Source organism: Athene noctua, chromosome Z (genome assembly GCF_965140245.1).
Source record: "Athene noctua chromosome Z, bAthNoc1.hap1.1, whole genome shotgun sequence".
In the NCBI taxonomy this organism is placed as follows: domain Eukaryota; kingdom Metazoa; phylum Chordata; class Aves; order Strigiformes; family Strigidae; genus Athene; species Athene noctua.
Window position 1 is genome coordinate 85,768,392 of NC_134077.1, and position 20,108 is coordinate 85,788,499.

The window sequence follows — 20,108 nt, forward strand, 5'->3', positions numbered from 1 at the left end:
TGATACCTAACTCAAATTTATTAATTATTTCATATATTGCAACACAAAGACATGAAATTCTAGAGAATCAAAACGATGGGTCATTAACAGTTTCATATTTTCTTGAGATTAAAAAACTATTTTATTGATAAATTATAGAATGATTCCTCCTCACAAATTTTTTGTCCCCAGACATCTTTGGAAGTCTTGATTTCTTTAACATAAGAGACAATTCTCTGCTAGTATACCTCCACAAGACCACTTTTGGTTTTGGGATGGTGTAATTACATATGTTTGTTACTATGCTAAAATAATAATTTTTTAGGGGTTTATTTCCTTTGCAATTATTAACATTTCTAGAGAATAAAGAAAATGCTTTAAAAATTCTTGTTCAAACAAAATTTCATGTTTCTTACTTTGAATACAAGTGGTCATTATTCCTAACTGAGCGAAAATCCCATGCAAAACAGAAGGTCAAGCTCTTAGGAATCAGATTTTTAAAATACTTTTAGAGGAAGTTGTTATTTTTTGTGTTAATTAAGTTTCTTTTTAAATTACTACCCTCAGAGACTACCCTTTAGCTTCTTAATTCCAATTTACGCAATTCAGAGATCAGTTTAAAATATTGTGAAGAAAGATAACATTTATTTTATATAGTTTAATATCCAAATTTACAAAAGTAGTTAAGCATGATTCTTTATTTATTAACATTTTGGAGTATATTTAAAGAAGTATACTTCATACAAACTTGGAATTTAGGCAATGAGATTGAATGTTTTTCAGTTACAAGGCAGATTTAACCCGCGCTTCTGATGTCAGGTTTTGCTTCTACATTGCTTCTAGTACACAATGGTCTTCATGATGGTAAAAAAATAAAATTAAAATGACCAGTCACTGTATTGGTCAACATAGAGTCTGCATATCACTACAACAAATTCGAAAGTAACATCTATTTATGGTAACAGCTTATCCTCATATTACCTTCTACTGTGGTACAAAGCCACTATGTTAAAAATTGCTTCTCATCCAGTGCAGAAGCTAAGAGGTAGGCTTGAAGAGTCAAAAATGACCATTATTAGGCAGCCAGATTTCAATCTGGCACTGTATGCTTAGGCTGGGGAGGTGTATTACTACCTCAGTGGCCCATGGGAATCTGCAAAAGTGGGGTGGCAGACTAACTAGGCTAACCTTGTGTGGTAGTTTAGGCCCTGCTGGGACCAGAGACCACATTGCTGTTGTCCCTCCCCCACCCTTGGACACAAGTAGGGCACAAACCCCAAGTTAAAATAAGAAGAAATTTAATAAAACAGTGTGATAAACAATCTGAACAACAACAGTAGCAATGATAACAACAATAAACAGCAATAACAGTAAGCAAAACAAAATATACACAGAGAAATACCGCAATGGTTACAGACAGCCCCGTGCTCCCCGCGACCAAAGCCACAAAGGAAAAAGTTCCCGCACTGCAGCGCCGAGACCTGACGCCAGCATGGTATGAATAACCCGGCTGGAGATCCCTTCCCCCTCTCTCTCTGCTGGGGAAACCTAACCCTATCCTAGCTGAACCAGGATACCTTGTTATCTGAAGATAGTGCTTCAATCTACAATATTGACTTTTCTGCTGTGAAGACTTTATCATAGAAAGTTTTCTTGAGGCGCTTTTTGATAAAATAATTTGTGTCATAGTCTTGATGCTGTCATTGTCAGCAATACTGTGTTATGATCATAATTATATGATAAATGTGTTATGAACATACTGCGAAACAACAGCATGTATATGACTTCATCAATCACATTTCATTAGTATTGAGGGTATGTGATGACATTAAGACTGAAAGTATTTTGAAAAAAACGAATTAACAGATTTTGAAAATGAATTGACTATTGGACGAATCAGACCTAGATAAATTACCAAGGGGAAGGGGTTTTAATAGCTGTGAGCCACAAAACCAAAACACCCTGAACTATGGAACCATTACAGTTTAGCCCCTGATACACTCAAAATAGTTGAGTGATACACTCAGAATGGTTGAGATTTGAAGGACTCTGATGGAGGTCATTTTATACAACCATCCTGTTCGAACAGGGTGACCTGTTCCAGGCCAGGTCCTGCCAAGGATCCTGTCCCAACAGTTTTTGAATAGCTCCAAGGATGGAGGCTCCACAACCTTGCTGGACCACCCATGCCAATGCTCAGAACATTGACGTTTTTCATCAGTCCTCTCACCTCAGTGACATAAAGCACTGTGTTCTCTGAGGAAAATTGCTTTAACAAAATTCTGTGGGAAAAGTAGAAGAATAAATCGATTTAAACTGAGTATTTCTGTCCTGTGTTTTCTTGTTCTTGTAGATGTAATTCTACCTTTACTTAGCCAATGAGTAAGGTTAACTTCAGGAAAGATCAGGTTCTATATCTCATTTGCACTTTCAAAAATGTACCTCTGATCTAGAAAATAATATATGATCTCTCAATATATTTTATAAATTTTCTCAATGTTTTGACTGACCGTAAGCAGAAGAATAGCAGAATGAAAATGTAAAAAGATCCTAAATCAGTATTTTTATTCTAATATCCAAAAGCCTTGTTGAAAGAAAGAGAGAGAGAAAAGTGAAATTTTACTATTTCTTGGTTATTTTGGTTTTGATACTTCCATTCTTTTCTCTTTTGGTCTATATATCTCCATCGTTATCCATCTGTATCATGGAACTAAAACAAAAAAGAAAAGAAAGTCCCATTAAAAAAAAAAAAAAAAGTCAGCAACCATCGTCTAAAAAAGGGATATTGTCAGCCAACTATTCAACCCATTTCAATCATTTACAAGTTATAATATGAAAAGAATTTTGGTAAGTTTTTGTCACAATCTCCTCCAATCCCAGAAGGGTTGTTATGGACAATGAAAATTGAACTGGAAGTGGAAACTGTGTCCAGTGGGCCTGAGATCAACCTCCCAAACCAAAGCTGAAGTAACCAAACCTAACAGGTTTACTATTTCACTGACAGTTCTCACTGAAAGATTTAATTTCAAAGTCTTCTTCACAAACATGAAAAGACACTAATGAATCCCTTTTTATCAGTTTTCACATCTTTTAAGTAACTTTTTAAAAAATATACTATGTGACTAAGTGCTTTTTCCGAGAATTCTACCACACAGAAATTGAGAACAACAAAGTGGATCCAACAAAATTTAATATTAGAGTTAGGCATCATTAATACAGTGACCATAACTCAATACATATTCTTGAAAGGGAGAAGTGATAGAGATATGTAGACTTCATACTAAACCAACTGCATTAACGTAATTACATTTACACAAGGTATGTCATTCTAAGGGATTCTTTTTGTGTTATGAATTTTTAGGAGCATCAATTAAAAGTAAATTATAAGGCCTTAATATTAATAAACTGAGGCTGACATCGTGACATTTATCTACCAGTAATCTCATTGAACATAACATCAAAGAGAGGAGGATAATAATTTTATAACCATAATCAGAGTAAGGGTATGGTTCCTTAATATGCGCATGTGTCCATCTGGCTGGAAAATAAATGACAGAATACGTAGCATTGCATTAAAATGCCTGCTGGAGAAGGTAATAATTGAGAAGCGTGTGAAAAGCGATGTGTAAAAAAAAAAAAAAAATAAAAAAATGCGGGTAATATTCTTAGTAAATATTCTTAGTAATATTCTTCGGTAAGTCAACTAATGTAAGGTTGGTTTGAAGCATTATCAGAGTATGGATTCTAACTTGAGTCCAAAGATATTTATACTCCATTCCTGATTGTTTTTTTAGGAACCTGTGACACATAATACCTAAACTCCAATAAATGCTTTTGATTTTCACTTCTGACTTTGATTTATTTATGCACTATACTTGTGGTGATAAGCCAACATAATGTTGCCTTCACTTGCCTTATGGGACGGCATCTGTAAATGCAAGTATGATTAAAGATGTACAGTCTGAAATAACTTTCCCACTAAAAGAAAGAAAATCCCACATTTCTAGCACCCAAAGAAAATTGTGGAAACTTAAGCACCTTAAAGTGAGTGGAAATTTTACCATAAGGAACAAGAAATTTTATAAAATAAAAAGTTCTACAAAATACAGTCTTTAATTTTAAGAAAGAAACAAAATACTACAAAGACCTCTAAAAATAAAGTCTTTCTCTCTAACCCATTAAAAATTAAAACCAGGCGACTTTATTTGCAATCCTTATGTGTGAAACACTTTCAAAGAGGTTTCATTTCTCCCTGAAATTAATAAACTGAAAATTTTCTTCATCAGTCTTTCTGAAAAGGTGAATTATGCAGTGCATATTCTGGGGTATTATGTAATAAGAAAGATATCTGCATTTATTTTGTTTTCTTTTAAAACTAAAATTCCTCAAAGCTTCTGCTTTGATGTAGAAGAATTATAGCCTTAATTCCCTCTTTCAACTGTAAACCAAATATTTGTCGTATCATTACGTTCCTGATATCACAGATTTGCAGTACAATTTAAAATGAAATTTATTTTAGCAGTAACATACAGTAACTTCTAAAATTCCTTTTGCAATAGTATCTAACTTCAATTATGGATGTAAATTCTGATTTTGATTTAAGCAAATGAGAAGTAGCAGAATTTTTTAGTTTTTCTCCCATACTATCTATTCAGTGACGATTATTCCTTTCTAGCATGAAACCTAATGCCTGTATTACCTTGAACGCTGAAAATCAGTCTCCATATTTTTCAACTTTTATATGTAGTTCTGTCTATCTGCTAACTGTTCTACTTCTGCTGATTGTCAGGAACTCTGTCCATTCCATTTCAGGTGAGAACAAATGATACCAGTCTAACTTTTAATAAATTGCTATGATTTTTACTAGTCCAAATGCCATGTATTTAGCTAGCTGAGGGTTTTTTAAAATATTATTATTATAATAATTATTGCTATTATTTACTTTTTTCTTCCAACTGAGGTTGAAATCTCACAAGGTATTAAAAAAGTATTTTATAATCTATTTAATTAAAAGTGGTAATTTGTGAAGACAGACTATTTCTACCAATGCTATCCTCATTAACACTTCCTTTCATTGCAACTTGAAATATGCCCAGAAGCCAACAGATAAGGGACCATTTTGGAAAACAGCATATGTTGATTTACCATAGAGAGGAGGATACTGGAAAAGAATTTTCTGTAGAAGTTTCTGCTATCTGTCTCGCTTAAGGGACCACTTATTTTAGAAGAAAAAAGGTTAAGCACATAGTTAATTACTATACTGTACTTCACACAGCTGTGGACAGAAATATCTACAAGATCTTTCCCAGTCTCTGCCAAGAGAAAGAACTCTAGATCTGAGATCATCATCCTTTAATATTCTTTAAACCCCTAAACTCCTATTGTAGAACATCCTTTTTTTTCCCCTACTCTTTTGACTTCTCTTCAATAAAACTACTAATAAAAATAATTTCAGATAGAAGACAGACACTCATACTGTATAAAGAAAATCTGGAATTATGTGGAACTATAAGAAAATCCCTTCTAAAATAATGAAAAGCCAACTTAATATATTTTCTAAATTTTTAGAATTTTTATTAATATTTAAAATAATTATAAACCTTTTAAAAAGCAAAATATTTGTGATGATATTTTATTTCAGTGTTTCGTTTTGTCTGAGAAAAATAAAACATATAATTGATAAGTCTATAAGGGACCATCAGTTAGGTGCCTCAAACATCGCCCTTGTAGGGGAAAAAACATTTCTTATAAAGAGACTGTGTGGGAGTTGTTTATTTCAACATTGCTAACCACAGAGGAATACCATCAACTACATACTTCAGAAAGTGCCGTGAAAAAAGGAACCTGGTTAGATGGGGCCTGTCTACCCCCATTCCTCACACTGCCCATGAGCCTGGGCCCAGGGTCATTGGAGACCACCGTCAGACCCCTCAGTGATGGTACTGGGCACGCGCATCAGCGGCAGGAGTGATGTAGTGTGGGGGCAAGGCAATGCAAGGCAGTTCAAGGAGTAATTGACTATCTCCTGGAAGAGGAGGGGACATGGACAATAAATGATGGGTACATGGACTGAGAGACAGAAGCTCCTCCCACCAAGAGGGTCTGTCCAATGGGACATCTTTGGAATGTGTGGGTGGTGGTATGCTAATCTATCCCTCTCCTATTTTCCAAGTTTGTTTTCTTCTTCTCTTCCCTTCTCTTTTGCTAAGTTGTAAGAGAACTAATATAGTGTCATTGGCTGCCAAGTAACATCTGGCCTCGTTTGTGTATTAATTTCACCCTGGAGGAGTCCTTGGAGTCCTTGGTCATACTGGGGACCAAATCAGACCATAACAAGGTCTAAAGTATATTATTTTTCCTTGGGTAATAAGCTGAAAATTCAGTCATTTCTATAACTCTGTCTCAATGGTGTGTGTTTATTTTCCTTCAATTTAATCTTTATTGTTCAAGGCACAGTATTTCCCATCCCTAATGGGAAGATTTAAACTACCATGGTCCTCATTCAGTCACCACTTCTACATGGCTCAATCTCTTTCAATGAAACTTTGGGGAAAAGTATGAATTTCCTTATTTTACAGATAATTTACACTGTAGTCGTTTCATTTAGCTGAAACTCTTTTTAAAGCTCTCTATATATTTCCTAATAAAAGAAATGATCCAGGAATGTTATGGAAGTACAAGAGCAGGTCTAGTGGAAATATTTTTTTAGTTGCTTCAGCCTGGAACATATAATTAGCTTCCAGTATTTCAGTTTGAGAGGAATGTAATGATACTTTTACGCATACATGGCATAAAAGCAGTTCTACATAGTAGGACAAAATCTTGTTCGATGTTACCGCAGAATAATCACATCTTTACTAGATCAAAATTGTTCTTTACATTGCCATGAGACTGTGTATGTGTACTCAACATATATTTTTTTCGTTCAGTTCTGCTATCATACTCAAAATACTGTTATAAAAACAGAGAAAAAACCCACAAAACCACAAGAGAAATCTATATGTAGTCAGTCATTAATGCCAAGAGGAAGAATAATTGGGAAAAAAAATCATTAAACATACAGAAAACTTTGAGACATTTTAGGGCACATTAAAAGACAGCATGAACGGTATTCAATGCAACAAACAGATTGAGCAACATTAACATTTGAAGCTGTTATTTAGTATATAGACAACTGAAGGTGGAGAAGATTTTACCAAAAATAACTGCTTTTTAAGAGTTTTAAATGAGAACTTTCTCTAACTCTGCCTTCTAGACACTTTCTGCCTGTAGTCAAGGACCTACTGCATTTTAGTGTCTTGTACACTGTTCCTTAAAATATAAGAATGAGAAAAGCTAACCAAGCTCAGAAAGTAAATTTTCAAATATATTTTATGGCATAGGGCTATGAAGTGTATGTGTGTTTTTAATATATTCTATATATTCTATAATTATGTACTAACTTGAAGGAGATACTGTCCCCTCATGGAGCAGAAGACAGGATAAGAGCTTGAATGAAGGAATAGTTGTCTTTCTTCATATACTGAATACTGCAATAGAAAGTTTTGTGGTAAAGGTGTTCCTGCTGTTTCACTTAGTCTTCTTTGCAGAAGCAGATATCTGAAGAATTTATGGTCTCCTATGTAAAATACAGTATCAGACTTAATTAATTCACATGTGATACAGCCATCTGGGAAACGCAAAGGTTGCTTTCAATAACAAAAAAAACCAGCAAAACTACTGAATATTCAATAAATTTTGTGCTGTGACATTGCTATCTGAATCCATAATCCAAAACCCATTAAGGGAATAAAAAATGTTCTCAATCAGTGAGTAAGCTACGCTATAGAGAAGAAAAAATAATTAAAAACCCCTAAACACTGCCCTATTTTTTTAATATATCTGAAAGAATCAGCCTTTTAAACATGCTTATTTCCTACTATTTACACATACGTCTAAGAAAAGAGAAAAACAACACAAAGGAATACACATAGCCTTGTAAACATATTAAATACAAAAGAACCCACACCACAATTTGAACATCACTGAATACTTATAACTACACTGGGACTGACACAGGATGACAGTGATATCCCCGGAAAGGTGAAGGACAATAATGGACTAGATCCTCAGCTAGTATATTCACATGTATGACAGTACAGTGCATAAGAATATTTAGGAATCCTTTTAGCAAACCCTTGAATCTCAGGTAATGCAATGAAAATACCTCTGTGTTTCAGGACACTCTAATTAAACTCTAAATTAAGATGGTATCATAGATGCACAGGCGCATATAACGATAAATGATCTGTATTACCCTTTGAATCATTTAATGACTTTGCACCTTATGATGAAAGCTTTTCAGATTTTATTGCTTCTTGAAGATCCTTAATTCTGGTTTGTGCATCAGTGGACTATAAATCAATGCTCATGAGGGCATGACAGTAATTCATGTTGTCTTTAAGCATAATTTTATAAACACTTCAAAACTTTAATTTTTTTCTTTCAGAAAGTGTGGATCTTATGGTTATAGATTTTGTGACACATTGTATGAAATTCCTTTCGCATGCCCATGAATAAATGTTTCTTCTAAGAGACAGCAATTTTACTTCTTGGAGATAGATAGATAGATAGATAGATAGATAGATAGATAGATAGATAGATAGATATACACACCATTTTGAGTCTAAATTATTCTATTTTTTCTAAACTATTTTTCAGAGAAAAAATTTAAAATCTATTTTTTTCTGTGTGTTTTACTGAGCACTGATAACCTACAGGTATGTAGAAGTAATATATGGTAAGAATTTATTCAAAAATAATTATAAGGCACAGTAAATACTTATGCTACTTTTTGCATTTTCATGGTTTAACCCCAGCAGGTAGCTAAAGCACCATGCAGTCACTCATTCACTCCTCCCCCAGTGGTACAGGGGAGAGAATTAGAAGGGTAAATGTGCAAAATCTCATGGATTGAGATAAAACCAGTTTAACGGACAAAGCAAAAGCTCTGTGCACAAGCAAAGCTAAATAAATAATTCATTTACTACTTCCTATCAGCAGGGAGGTGTTTAGCCATCTCCTGGAAAGCAGGGCTCCACGATGCATAACCCTTACTTGGGTAGACACACACCATCACTCTGAATGTCTTCCCTTTCCTCCTTCTTCCCTCCAGCTTTTATTGAGGAGCATGATGCCATATGACATGGGATGTCCCTTTGGGTGTCCCCTCACCACTTCTTGTGCACCCCCACCCTTCTCGCTGGCAGGGGAACGTGAGAAACAGAAAAGGCCTTAACACTGTGTATGCACTGGTCAGCAATAACTAAAACATCCCTGAGTTATCAACAGTATTTTCAACGCAAATCCAAAACATAGCCCCATACTCGCTACTATGGAGGAAATTCAGCCCTATCCTGGCCAAAACCATTACATGCAGTCAGTAGAAAAATTGAAGTAGGGAACACAGCTGGAACATATCAAGATTGCAGAGTAATATAGAGATTACAAAGAACTACAACCACAACTTTTTTTTTTTTTAAAAAAATTGCTCTAAAACATGTTTGTAAATATCTTAAGAACAGTCTGCAGATGTAGACTATATTTGTACAACTGGTTAATTAAAGGTTAACCTTGCAATAATATCAATACTAATGGAAGATAACACTGCATTACTGGAGCGATTTTAGAGCACTCAGTCACAGATATATGTTTTACTGAGTAATAATTTCTGAACTAATGATACGCCTCTGCTGTATGCATAGTTTTTGCATGCAGAAGGACTCTTGTGTCTTTATGGGTTCTGTACGGTGTCCTCAATCTGGGATAGGATTAAAAGAGCATGATTGATTGTACTGTACCAGAAGTTTGAAGCTTCTCCTGGAGCTAAGACCACACACTGAAGCTTTTAGTGTTCACTGACCGAGCATCTGCATGAGTGACAATGGTCTGTACTGTTTGAAGATTTCATGGCTTTCACAGCAATGTGGTACTAGTTAATGGTTCAGTGGATTGGTAGACACTGCAAGGCGTCTTCACTTAATATGTCTAACTATCTGTCTGTGCAAAGAGATGGTTTCTGCTTTGTGAATAAAAATGGTGCATGATTTTTCTGAGAATAAAAAGCAATTAACCACTAAAATACTGTCTGACTGTTCCTAAGCCATCATTTCCTCAGATATTTATCATCTAATGTTGATCTTTTTGTCAGGTTTAATCATCCACATGTCTTGTCCAATAGGGTTAAGAGCAAATTAACTGAGGCTGTCTGTTCATATGAAGTGATGTTGATTAATTACAGAAATATTAGAAAAACTATTGCAAGCACTGTGTTCTCTGCATATACTTAAACTGTGTGTTAGTTACCTGTTTCTTGAATTCACAACCAACAGCTGATACAGCAAATATAGAAGACATAGATTCACTATTTTCCCCATTATTTTTTTTTTCTTTTTATGTCGAGCTTTTCAAAATTTTCTTAGGATAACATATTTATGCTTCTTGTCTTTACCACATGATTGCATATGTAATTCTGTTGCTACGGAATAAATACACACAGAAGCCAAAATTGCATAAAACACAGAAGCCTACATATTCGCCCTTGGTCAGAACATGCTCAGTCATTGTTAAGTAGACTATTCTTTCAGGGTTGCTTATAGATTTAGAGATGATACTTCATTTTAGGTTGTGCTAGATGGATTCAAAATCAACAACTTTAGAAGTATGAACAAAAAATTTAGCTTGTGATACTCTATACTTCAGCTAACTTTAGCAATGATAGTGAAGCTAGATATTCCTTGTTTCAGAGAGGAAAGTCTGGGCCAGAGTCCTATTCAAGACACACCCACAAAACTTTCGTAACCTTCCCCACTCTATATTAACTATTTCAAAGTATTTAGAACCAGTTAAGAGCTAATGCTTATGACTATTTACAGAGATGATATTTTTGTATGGAAAATATGTAATTATCTCCAATATTTGTGGGCAAAATTTTTTTTTTCTCAGTTTGGACTTTATTTCTTTATAGAAATTGCTGGTGCAGAAGGGTTTGTGGTTTTATCTTGCATTATTATAGTCCCAATTAATATTGATTAGAATCTGGAATAAGCCTTATTTTTATATTTCAGAAATAAATTATCAACTTCTAACACAAGCACTTTCACATAGACTTAATAGCAGAAACTATTTATTAGTGAAATATTCCTCTCTATATAAATAAAGACTAGTGAAGAAGAAACATACAGTCTTACAGAGAGATGAATCTTAGGTTTAACTCTTTGTGATGAATAATCCTATTGCTTTCTTTATGATTACAAACAGTGTATACTGCAAAGAGTCATGTTGAGCACACTATTAGGCAGCTTATGTCAGTCCCAAATTTCACAGTGAGCTGGTGTGAGAGACCGAAATGTCCCCTGAGTGTCCCAAGGCTTGTGCCTGTGCCAACCTCCCCGAGAAGCTGCTGCGGCCTGTGGATTGCTCTGGGGGATGTCGCCCAGAGGAGCGGGAGTGGATTGAAGGATGCTCCCCCACTGCCTTGCGGTTGCAGTGTCCGGACCCTTCAGACAAGCCTCAAAGGGGCAGAGGTGTGCTGAGCTGGGCCCATCCTGCAGCCCTTCGTGGCTCTGCTGTGGAGGCCAGACCCCACCTGCATTTGCTAAGGAACGGGGAAGAGGCAAACGCTCCTGCCCTGAAGCCGGAGGCAACAAAACCTGTGGGACCAGAGAAAAAAACTAAAGGCCAGCAGATCTGCTGATCAGCGGATACCATGAACTTAAAAAGGCAGCAGAAGGTTTTTGTCAGTGTGCACCCACCATGGAAGCCAGACCCGTGTGCACCCACCACCGAAGGACTGAAGGCTGAGGACCAACGGGACGCCGCTGGATCCACGGTGGTGACTGTTCTTGCAGCCCTATCCCCCATCCTTGCTTCAGTTCTGCCTTCTCCCTCCATTCTGTCCTATCGCTGCCCCTCTTCACCTTTTCAGTAATAAAATCCTGTTTTGGATATACAGCATTTGCCCTTGTTTGGATCTTAATCTCGGTCTTGGGATTGTATCGAAACCTCCCCCGACTTCAGATCGGGACAGGTGGCAGGGCAATATTAGCTAGCAAGTAAAATATAATTTCTATTACTATTTTATAATGAATCATGCCACAGATATGGATATTGAAGTGGTTGCTGCCTACACAAATGCAGGAGTGTCCAAATGTGTTTGCACAAACACACAGATGTGTACATCTGATTATTGCAGTCTCCTCTTGGACATTCCTGTAGAACATGCGAGTCATCAGTTCATACTTGATTTTGTCCATGAGAGAAGAAAGGAAAAAAGAACTAGAAAGCTGATGGAAGAAGCTAGTTATGCTAACAACAGCACCCTTACAGTTTCCTGGGTTTTCTTCACCCTCCATGTCTCATTTAGTTTGATTTTTGATTTCCAGTATAACCAATTTCATAAGAAACAGTGAGGGAATGTGTACCTCAACCCATAATTTACTATGAATTAACAACTGTCCCTGCAAAATATCCATTCCTTCTGTCAAACATATGCGGGGCTTGTTTGTACAGAGGCAGCAATCTGATGTAGAATTCAGACACATATCCACACCACAAAAAAAGCAAAAGTTTTTCCCTTTTGTCTTTTTTCTCGTGTGTGTTTTTGGACTTGGGTTTTTGGTTTTGGTTTTGGTTTTTCTAATATACTATAACATTTTTTGGAGCTAATGGTCACACAAAGCATGTAGGATCCTTCTGTTCATACACATCTGTTCTCCATCCAGAAAATATTTACACCGGAATGAAAGGTATTTCCAATTTCTGATCATCAGAAAACAAAGTTAATTTACACAAGCTATCTGTTATCTCATGAGAGCTGTACAGAAAGGAATGATCTATTCTGAGAAAACTTTAATCTCTCATAATGAAACACATTCTTTTTTTTTTTTTTTTCTTTTATAGACATGTCCTTCAACCACTCTGATTTTTCGTCTATCTGCAATGAATTGACAGGCAACAACACCTGTTGTTGGACAATTCAGATTCATTCCAATACTGGGCCATTTTTTCACAATGTCCTCTATGGGGGGAAAAAAAAAAAAAAAAAAAAAGAAAAAGCAAAAAATGCGTATGTATAACGGAAATCTCATTAAGCACCAACAAAAGGACAAAATTAAGGTTTTTTGTAACCATGCAATTTTTCAGACTATGGAATAATAATTTGGGGGGGTGTGGGGGGGGGGTGGCATTTAGGGTATAGTTATTGTAAAACAAATGAATCAGATCTATAACAATTTCAGCAAAAATGAATCCAATTGAATTACGTACCAATAATACTGAAGGCTTTTAATTCATTGCATAAACCTCTTGTTTTAATGGCCCAGCACTGGGAGACAGGTGATAGGAGGATATTTCACAGTAGATTTCACAGGTGTTTCCTGATAGAAAGAAAGACGATGAGACTCAAAAAACTACCTTAAAAATCTTGTGCTCACTTCTGTCAAACTCGTCATCTAAGCTGTTACTAGTTCAATCATTCCTCTTCCCTTTTGTTGCATCTTGTCCCAAACCTGTTCTACTCATAAATTTGCTTCCACCATTTTCCTAATCCAAGGTCTGTTGCTCAGCAAATCCTGCTTTCCTTTCTCCCCTTCCCTCACTAGAACTCCACCAATTTTTATTGAATCCTACTCCTCCCACACAGGTGATCTGTTTCTCTTTCTCCCATCCCGCCGAACCCCAGTCACTTACACTATCAATGGAGACATTTGTTTTTTTTAAACCAAAATCATTATCATAATGAATTATGAAGGTAGGATAAGCATCTCTAAATATTAATCCACTTTCAATTACTCCTTTTTTATTTCTTTTGTTTTGTTCAGGGTCTTTTTGAGAGTTTTCTTTTTTTATATATATTATCTCATGGATAAACTAATATTTAATGTAATAGATTTGGTCTATATTCTCTGATAATATCCTAAAACTCCCATTTCTACAGAAACCTTCTATATAAAATAAGTAACTTGTGGTGACGATGGTGCTAGCTGCAATAATGTTTTCAGGATGACTTTGTGACCCTTATTCTCAACTTGTCAGGAAAATTAAGATAACTTTTTGTTTCTCAAAGAATTTGTAAGGAAGCTCCAAAGATGACACTGTGAAAAAAAACCTGCTTTTTTTTTTCCAGGGTCTGAATGACCTGTAGTTGATCTTTATACAACTGTAATAATCTATTGAGTTTGCAGTTCCACGTGTTTTAAAATGGATTAGAATTGTGAGAACTTAGAAAATAACTTAGCTTTTCATACCTTTCATAATACTTAAAAGAAATAAAAGCTTTAAAGGCTGCAGAAAGAATCTTTTATCTAATGTAAATCTAAGCCAATAACGGGTTTGTTTTGAAAACCTTTGTTTGGGACACTGACTAGAATCAGAACTTAGTGAAAGCTACAACTGACTTAAAAGTACAAAGACTTTTATGTGATATAATTGGGTTTTATGTTTTGCTATATCAAACACTTAGATCATTATTTAAATCAAAGTTATTAATCAAATAAAAGCATACAATGTTGTATTAAAATGCATCTCTCTACCTCCCCCTCTACCTCTTCCAGGATTAAGACTTCTGATTTATGGTCATTGTTACCTTTATCATTCCCTCAAAAATAGCTAAGACTGCCTCCCTCACTACATATATGATGCTCACTTTAAAAGTTTAGGCAGATTGAATTGTTTTTTCAGACTTAAGTGGTTTTCAGATACTTATGCCCAAACCAATTTAGGTTACATCCCAACCATGGTTTTCAGGAAATGTGATTAGAATAGATTGTTTTACACATCAGGATACTTACGACAGAGCTGTCAAATTATAGAAAATACACCAGATCCTGATGTTCTTTTTGTTCTTGAGAAAATTCATCCTGTGAAGCATTTGCATTTTCTGTCACAGCTGTTGGGTAACACCGCATGAAAACAGCACTTGCAGATCAAATTTCTCTGCACCCACTCACACTGAATTTCTAACACTTGCATTATGGTAGGAAAAGACTAGGAAAAACAGAAATCAGCGGAAACAAAAATCAGTGATTCAAGACATAGTAAAAGGAAAGTGCCTGATCATGATCTTATTCCAGGCACTTGTTCCACACTATTAACCCAATACTTGATCTTTTATCTGCATTATAATACACTATATTCTTTTTATGAATCTTGACTAGTTTCTGTAAACACAAAAGCAATCCTTCAGGTTAGATCATAAGTCCATTTCCTCACAATCCTGCCTCCACAGGGGTTAGGAGGGACAGAAGACCTGAAGCTGCCCACATCTGGCTGCCTCTGGGTATGCTGTTTGGAAACACCATGTTCGCTATCACCACCTTCACTCCCTGCTGCCAAACTTCTGCCATCATTCCTGCCACTGTTGCTTCAGATACTGCTGCACCCTACTAGTCGCACTACATTGTTGTCACCTCTTATACTTTCATTACCAAAAGCAACATGTAATGGATGGACTTTTCTCCACAAGAAAGGTCTGGTGCTCCCTCCACCATGACAAAGGACACATTTGGAGAGCTAATCCCGCAGCCTAGAAAAGCCTTTTTACGTGCGGTATAAAATCTGATTCCTTTTTCACTCAGATGAACCAACATGGTTGCTCCACAGCTCTTAATGGTGGCAAAAGTAATTTCTCGGTTGGAGAAAGACCTTGGTGCAAATGTGCACACAGTAAACCAAGCTCCAAAAAATTAGGCTAGACTAGACCAGTTACCAACTTCCATATGAACTAAAGTCGAAGGCAGCCAAGTGGTACACCACGATTGATATTGCCAACGCATTTTTCTCCATCCCTCTGGCAGCAGAATGCAGGCCACAGTTTGCTTTACCTGGAGGGGCATCCAATACCCTGGAACTGGCTGTCCCAGGGGTGGAAACACAGCCCCACCATTTGCCATGGACTGATCCATGCTGCACTGGAACAGGGGGAAGCCCCGGAACACTTACAGTACATTGATGACATCATTGTATGGGGTAATACAGTGGAAGAAGTTTTTGAAAAAGGGGAGAAAATAATCCAAATCCTTCTGAGAGCTGGGTTTGCCATAAAGCGCGGTAAGGTCAAGGGACCTGCACAAGAGCTTCAGCTTTTAGGAGTAAGGTGGCAAGATGGACGTCGTCATATTCCAGTGGAGGTGATTAATGACATAACAGCTATGTCCCCACCGACTAACAGGAAGGAAACACAAGCTTTCTTGGGTGTTGTGGGTTTCTGGAGACTGCACATTCCAATCTACAGTCAGATTGTCAGCCCCCTCTCTCAAGTGACCTGGAAAAAGAATGATTTTATATGGGCCCGGAACAGCAACAAGCTTTTGAACAGATTAAACAGGAGATAGTCCATGCAGTAGCTCTTGGGCCAGTTCATACAGGACAAGATGTAGAAAATGTGCTCTACGCTGTAGCCGGGAAGAATGGCCCTGCCTGGAGTCTGTGGCAGAGAGCACCAGGGGACACTCGGGGTCGACCCCTGGGGTTTTGGGGTTGGGGATATAGAGGATCAGAAAACTGCCATAATCAAACTACAAAGGAGATACTGGCAGCGTATGAAGGGGTCCGAGCTGTTTCAGAGGTGATGGGGACTGATCCCAGCTCCTCCAGCTCCCTGCCTGCAGTGCAGGGCTGGATGTTCAGAGGGAGTGTCCCCTCTACACACCATGCAGCTGATGCCACGTGCAGTGAGTGGGTCACACTGATCACACTGTGGGTTTGAAAACAGAGCTCCAGCTGCCCAGGAATAATGGAAGTGATCACAAATAGGCCAGAAGGCAAAACTTTTGGAATGTCATCAGAGGAAGAGGTGACGTGTGCTAAGGAGGCTCCAACATATAATAAACTACTGGATAACGAGATGTTCCCTGTTTACTGACGGGTCCTGTCGCATTGTGGGGAAACACAGAAGGCAGCTGTGTGGAGCCCCACACAATGGGTCACAGAAGCTGGTGAAGGAGAAGGTGAATAGAGTCAGTTTGCAGAGGTGAAAGCCGTCCAGCTGGCCTTGGATATCGCTGAGCGAGAAAAGTGGCCAGTGGTCTACCTCTGTACTGACTCATGGATGGTGGCAAACAGGCTGTGGGGGTGGTGTCCTGATCCAATGTCGGGGGAGGTTTTGATCCCAAGACCGAGATTAAGACCCAAACAAGGTCAAATGCCGTATACCCAAAACAGGATTTTATTACTGAAAAGGTGAAGAGGGGCAGCGATAGGACAGAATGGAGGGAAAAGTCAGAAATGAAGCAAGGATGGGGGATAGGTCTGCAAGAACAGTCACCACCGTGGATCCAGCGGCGTCCCGTTGGTCCTCAGCCTTCAGTCCTTCGGTGGTGGGTGCACACGGGTCTGGCTTCCATGGTGGGTGCACACTGACAAAAACCTTCTGCTGCCTTTTTAAGTTCATGGTATCCGCTGATCAGCAGATCTGCTGGCCTTTAGTTTTTTTCTCTGGTCCCACAGGTTTTGTTGCCTCCGGCTTCAGGGCAGGAGCGTTTGCCTCTTCCCCGTTCCTTAGCAAATGCAGGTGGGGTCTGGCCTCCACAGCAGAGCCACGAAGGGCTGCAGGATGGGCCCAGCTCAGCACACCTCTGCCCCTTTGAGGCTTGTCTGAAAGGTCCGGACACTGCAACCGCAAGGCAGTGGGGGAGCATCCTTCAATCCACTCCCGCTCCTCTGGGCGACATCCCCCAGAGCAATCCACAGGCCGCAGCAGCTTCTCGGGGAGGTTGGCACAGGCACAAGCCTTGGGACACTCAGGGGACATTTCGGTCTCTCGCAGATGCAAATGGAAACGACTCCTCACCACCAACTGATGAACGACCAGCCAGGCCCTCAGCAGTGGATCCCCCCAACTTCCCACGAGTTTACCACTGACAATGCCCTCACATGGCTGGAACATCCCCGTGGGCAGTTGGGGTCACCTGTCCCAGCTCGTCCCCTCCCAACTGCTCGCGCACCCTCAGCCTGCTGGGCGGTGGGTGGGCCGAGAAGCAGAAAGGCCTTGGCTCTGTGTGAGCACCGCTCGGCAATAACCACACACCCGCAGTTACCAACACTGTTTCCAGAACAAACCCAAACTTCAGCCCGTACCAGCTACCAGGAAGAAAATTAACTGTAGTCCAGCCCAAACCAGCACAGTGTAACAATGCTGCTACATAACTGATAAAATCTATTAGAGCAGAGCCAAGAGAGCAGGTGAAAATCACCGAGATTATGATGTAGTTCAGTAGTAAAATTTCTAAGTACTCCAGGAGTCGAGTATCAAAGGAAATCTCTCTTCTCATGTGAACAACTGAAGGGAATATCGTAAAAATAGCTGAGAGCTGAAATAAACAGGCTAAGAAGGGGGATTCAGAAAAGGATTTAGTCCACTTGATTTTTTGTCACTAGATACTCCCAGAAGAAAGGGGGGAATATTTCCAAGGTAATTTTATGTTTTTCTGGGGAGAAATGGGCTGCTCTTTTCGGGCAGATAAACTGACTTCTGTTGTTGTTGCTGTCATGGATCACAAGCATCTTACTGGTATGCTGCTTTCAAATGGGATGTTTTCTTTTGAGCAAACTTAAAATATTACTCAGAGATATTTAAAACGACATAGGGCTGGTAAACTCTGCGCCAGCCATGGGAAATACCTGGTCCTGCGAAAGTTCAGAGTTTCCTCAGAATGGTGCCACAGAAGAGAAAAAATAAAGATTTTGAGGGTTTAGTCAGTCTATCTCCTTGCCTTAAGTCAGACTAACTTCAGACAGATAAAATCTAAATAATTGGAATTATGGCAAATCCAAAATTTCCTTGTAAAATCTCTGGTAATTTATTATTCTAATGAATAACTTTGATGAAAAGCCTGATACAGCAAAAAAACCCTGAAATGAGCTGTATCAAATTCAGCTTTTTTCCACTTGCAGACAGATTTCTGTAAAGGTTTGGGTTTGCTTTTTTTTCACTGGCAGGATTTGTTGGAGAAGGTGAATATTCACTGACCTCTGATTTGAACCACTTAACCATAAGCAGAGAATTGACAGTATTCCTCACTCTTTAAATATCCTTAAGCTTACAAAAATATTTTAATATTGATTTTTCTTTTTCTCTCTCAAAATGTCTATTTTTCTTTCTACTAAGCCTGCTTTGTTTCAAATCCTTAGTTTATACTGTCCCTTGGGAAACTTCTGACTGATCCATGCCCTTCTCGAGATGGGGACCAGCAACAGAATATTAGAATGCTAAGTACAGTATCAGTTACCTTCATCACAGGGATACTTCCTTCCCGCTTTTCTTCTTCCTTTCCTACCTGCAAGCACCATGGATCCGTCAAACTTTGACCACAGAAATTTTACCCATTGCAGTTACATCATGGAAAATATTTATTTCTATTACCACACACTTTTCCTTACTTATCAGGCAAGATGCTCAGATGAGAGTGTTTCAATTACCAAATCTCTCCTCTACACAAATCATTTCTGGACGGGAAAAAAGACTGCAATTGCACCGACCAGCTAGTGTATATCTTAACGTGCCTTGAGGTCCTGCTCCTCTGCTCATCAACATCAGGTGTTTTCTAGCATATGTATTAATATCATGCAGGTGCTATCTAACCCATACATGTGTCTTTCCTTTCTGCGGGAAAAGGACATAGCTACCTGGGTTTGGGCTAATGCAAAGCGAAGATGGAGCTCAAGTCAACAGTGCGCAAGGGTTTCTGGATCCCTTGTCTTAGGTGTGGCCGGAACAATAGAAAGAAGAAAAGGTGATCTTCCTTCATCTGAGATCCTGACTCTGATTCTAACTCTGTGGTCTCAGGACCCCCATGCTTTTTATATCAATCTTTCAGCATCTGCAACAACGGAGGAGATAAAAGAGCACTTCTTTATTTTTTCCTCCAAAGTCTGTTTTGAGAGACAATGTATTAAGAAAATTAATTTACCTTTTTCTTTTTTTTAACTCTTCAATATTTTTAATAAATATTTCACAGCATACAGTGAAAGATTTTTCTGGAGTGCAAACCACTTTTTTTGGCTTGCAAACCACTCCTTCATAAGGAGGAAAAGAACTACTGGACATTAAAACAAAAATCTAAAGAAGGATGTTAGTGAGAGGGATATAGGAA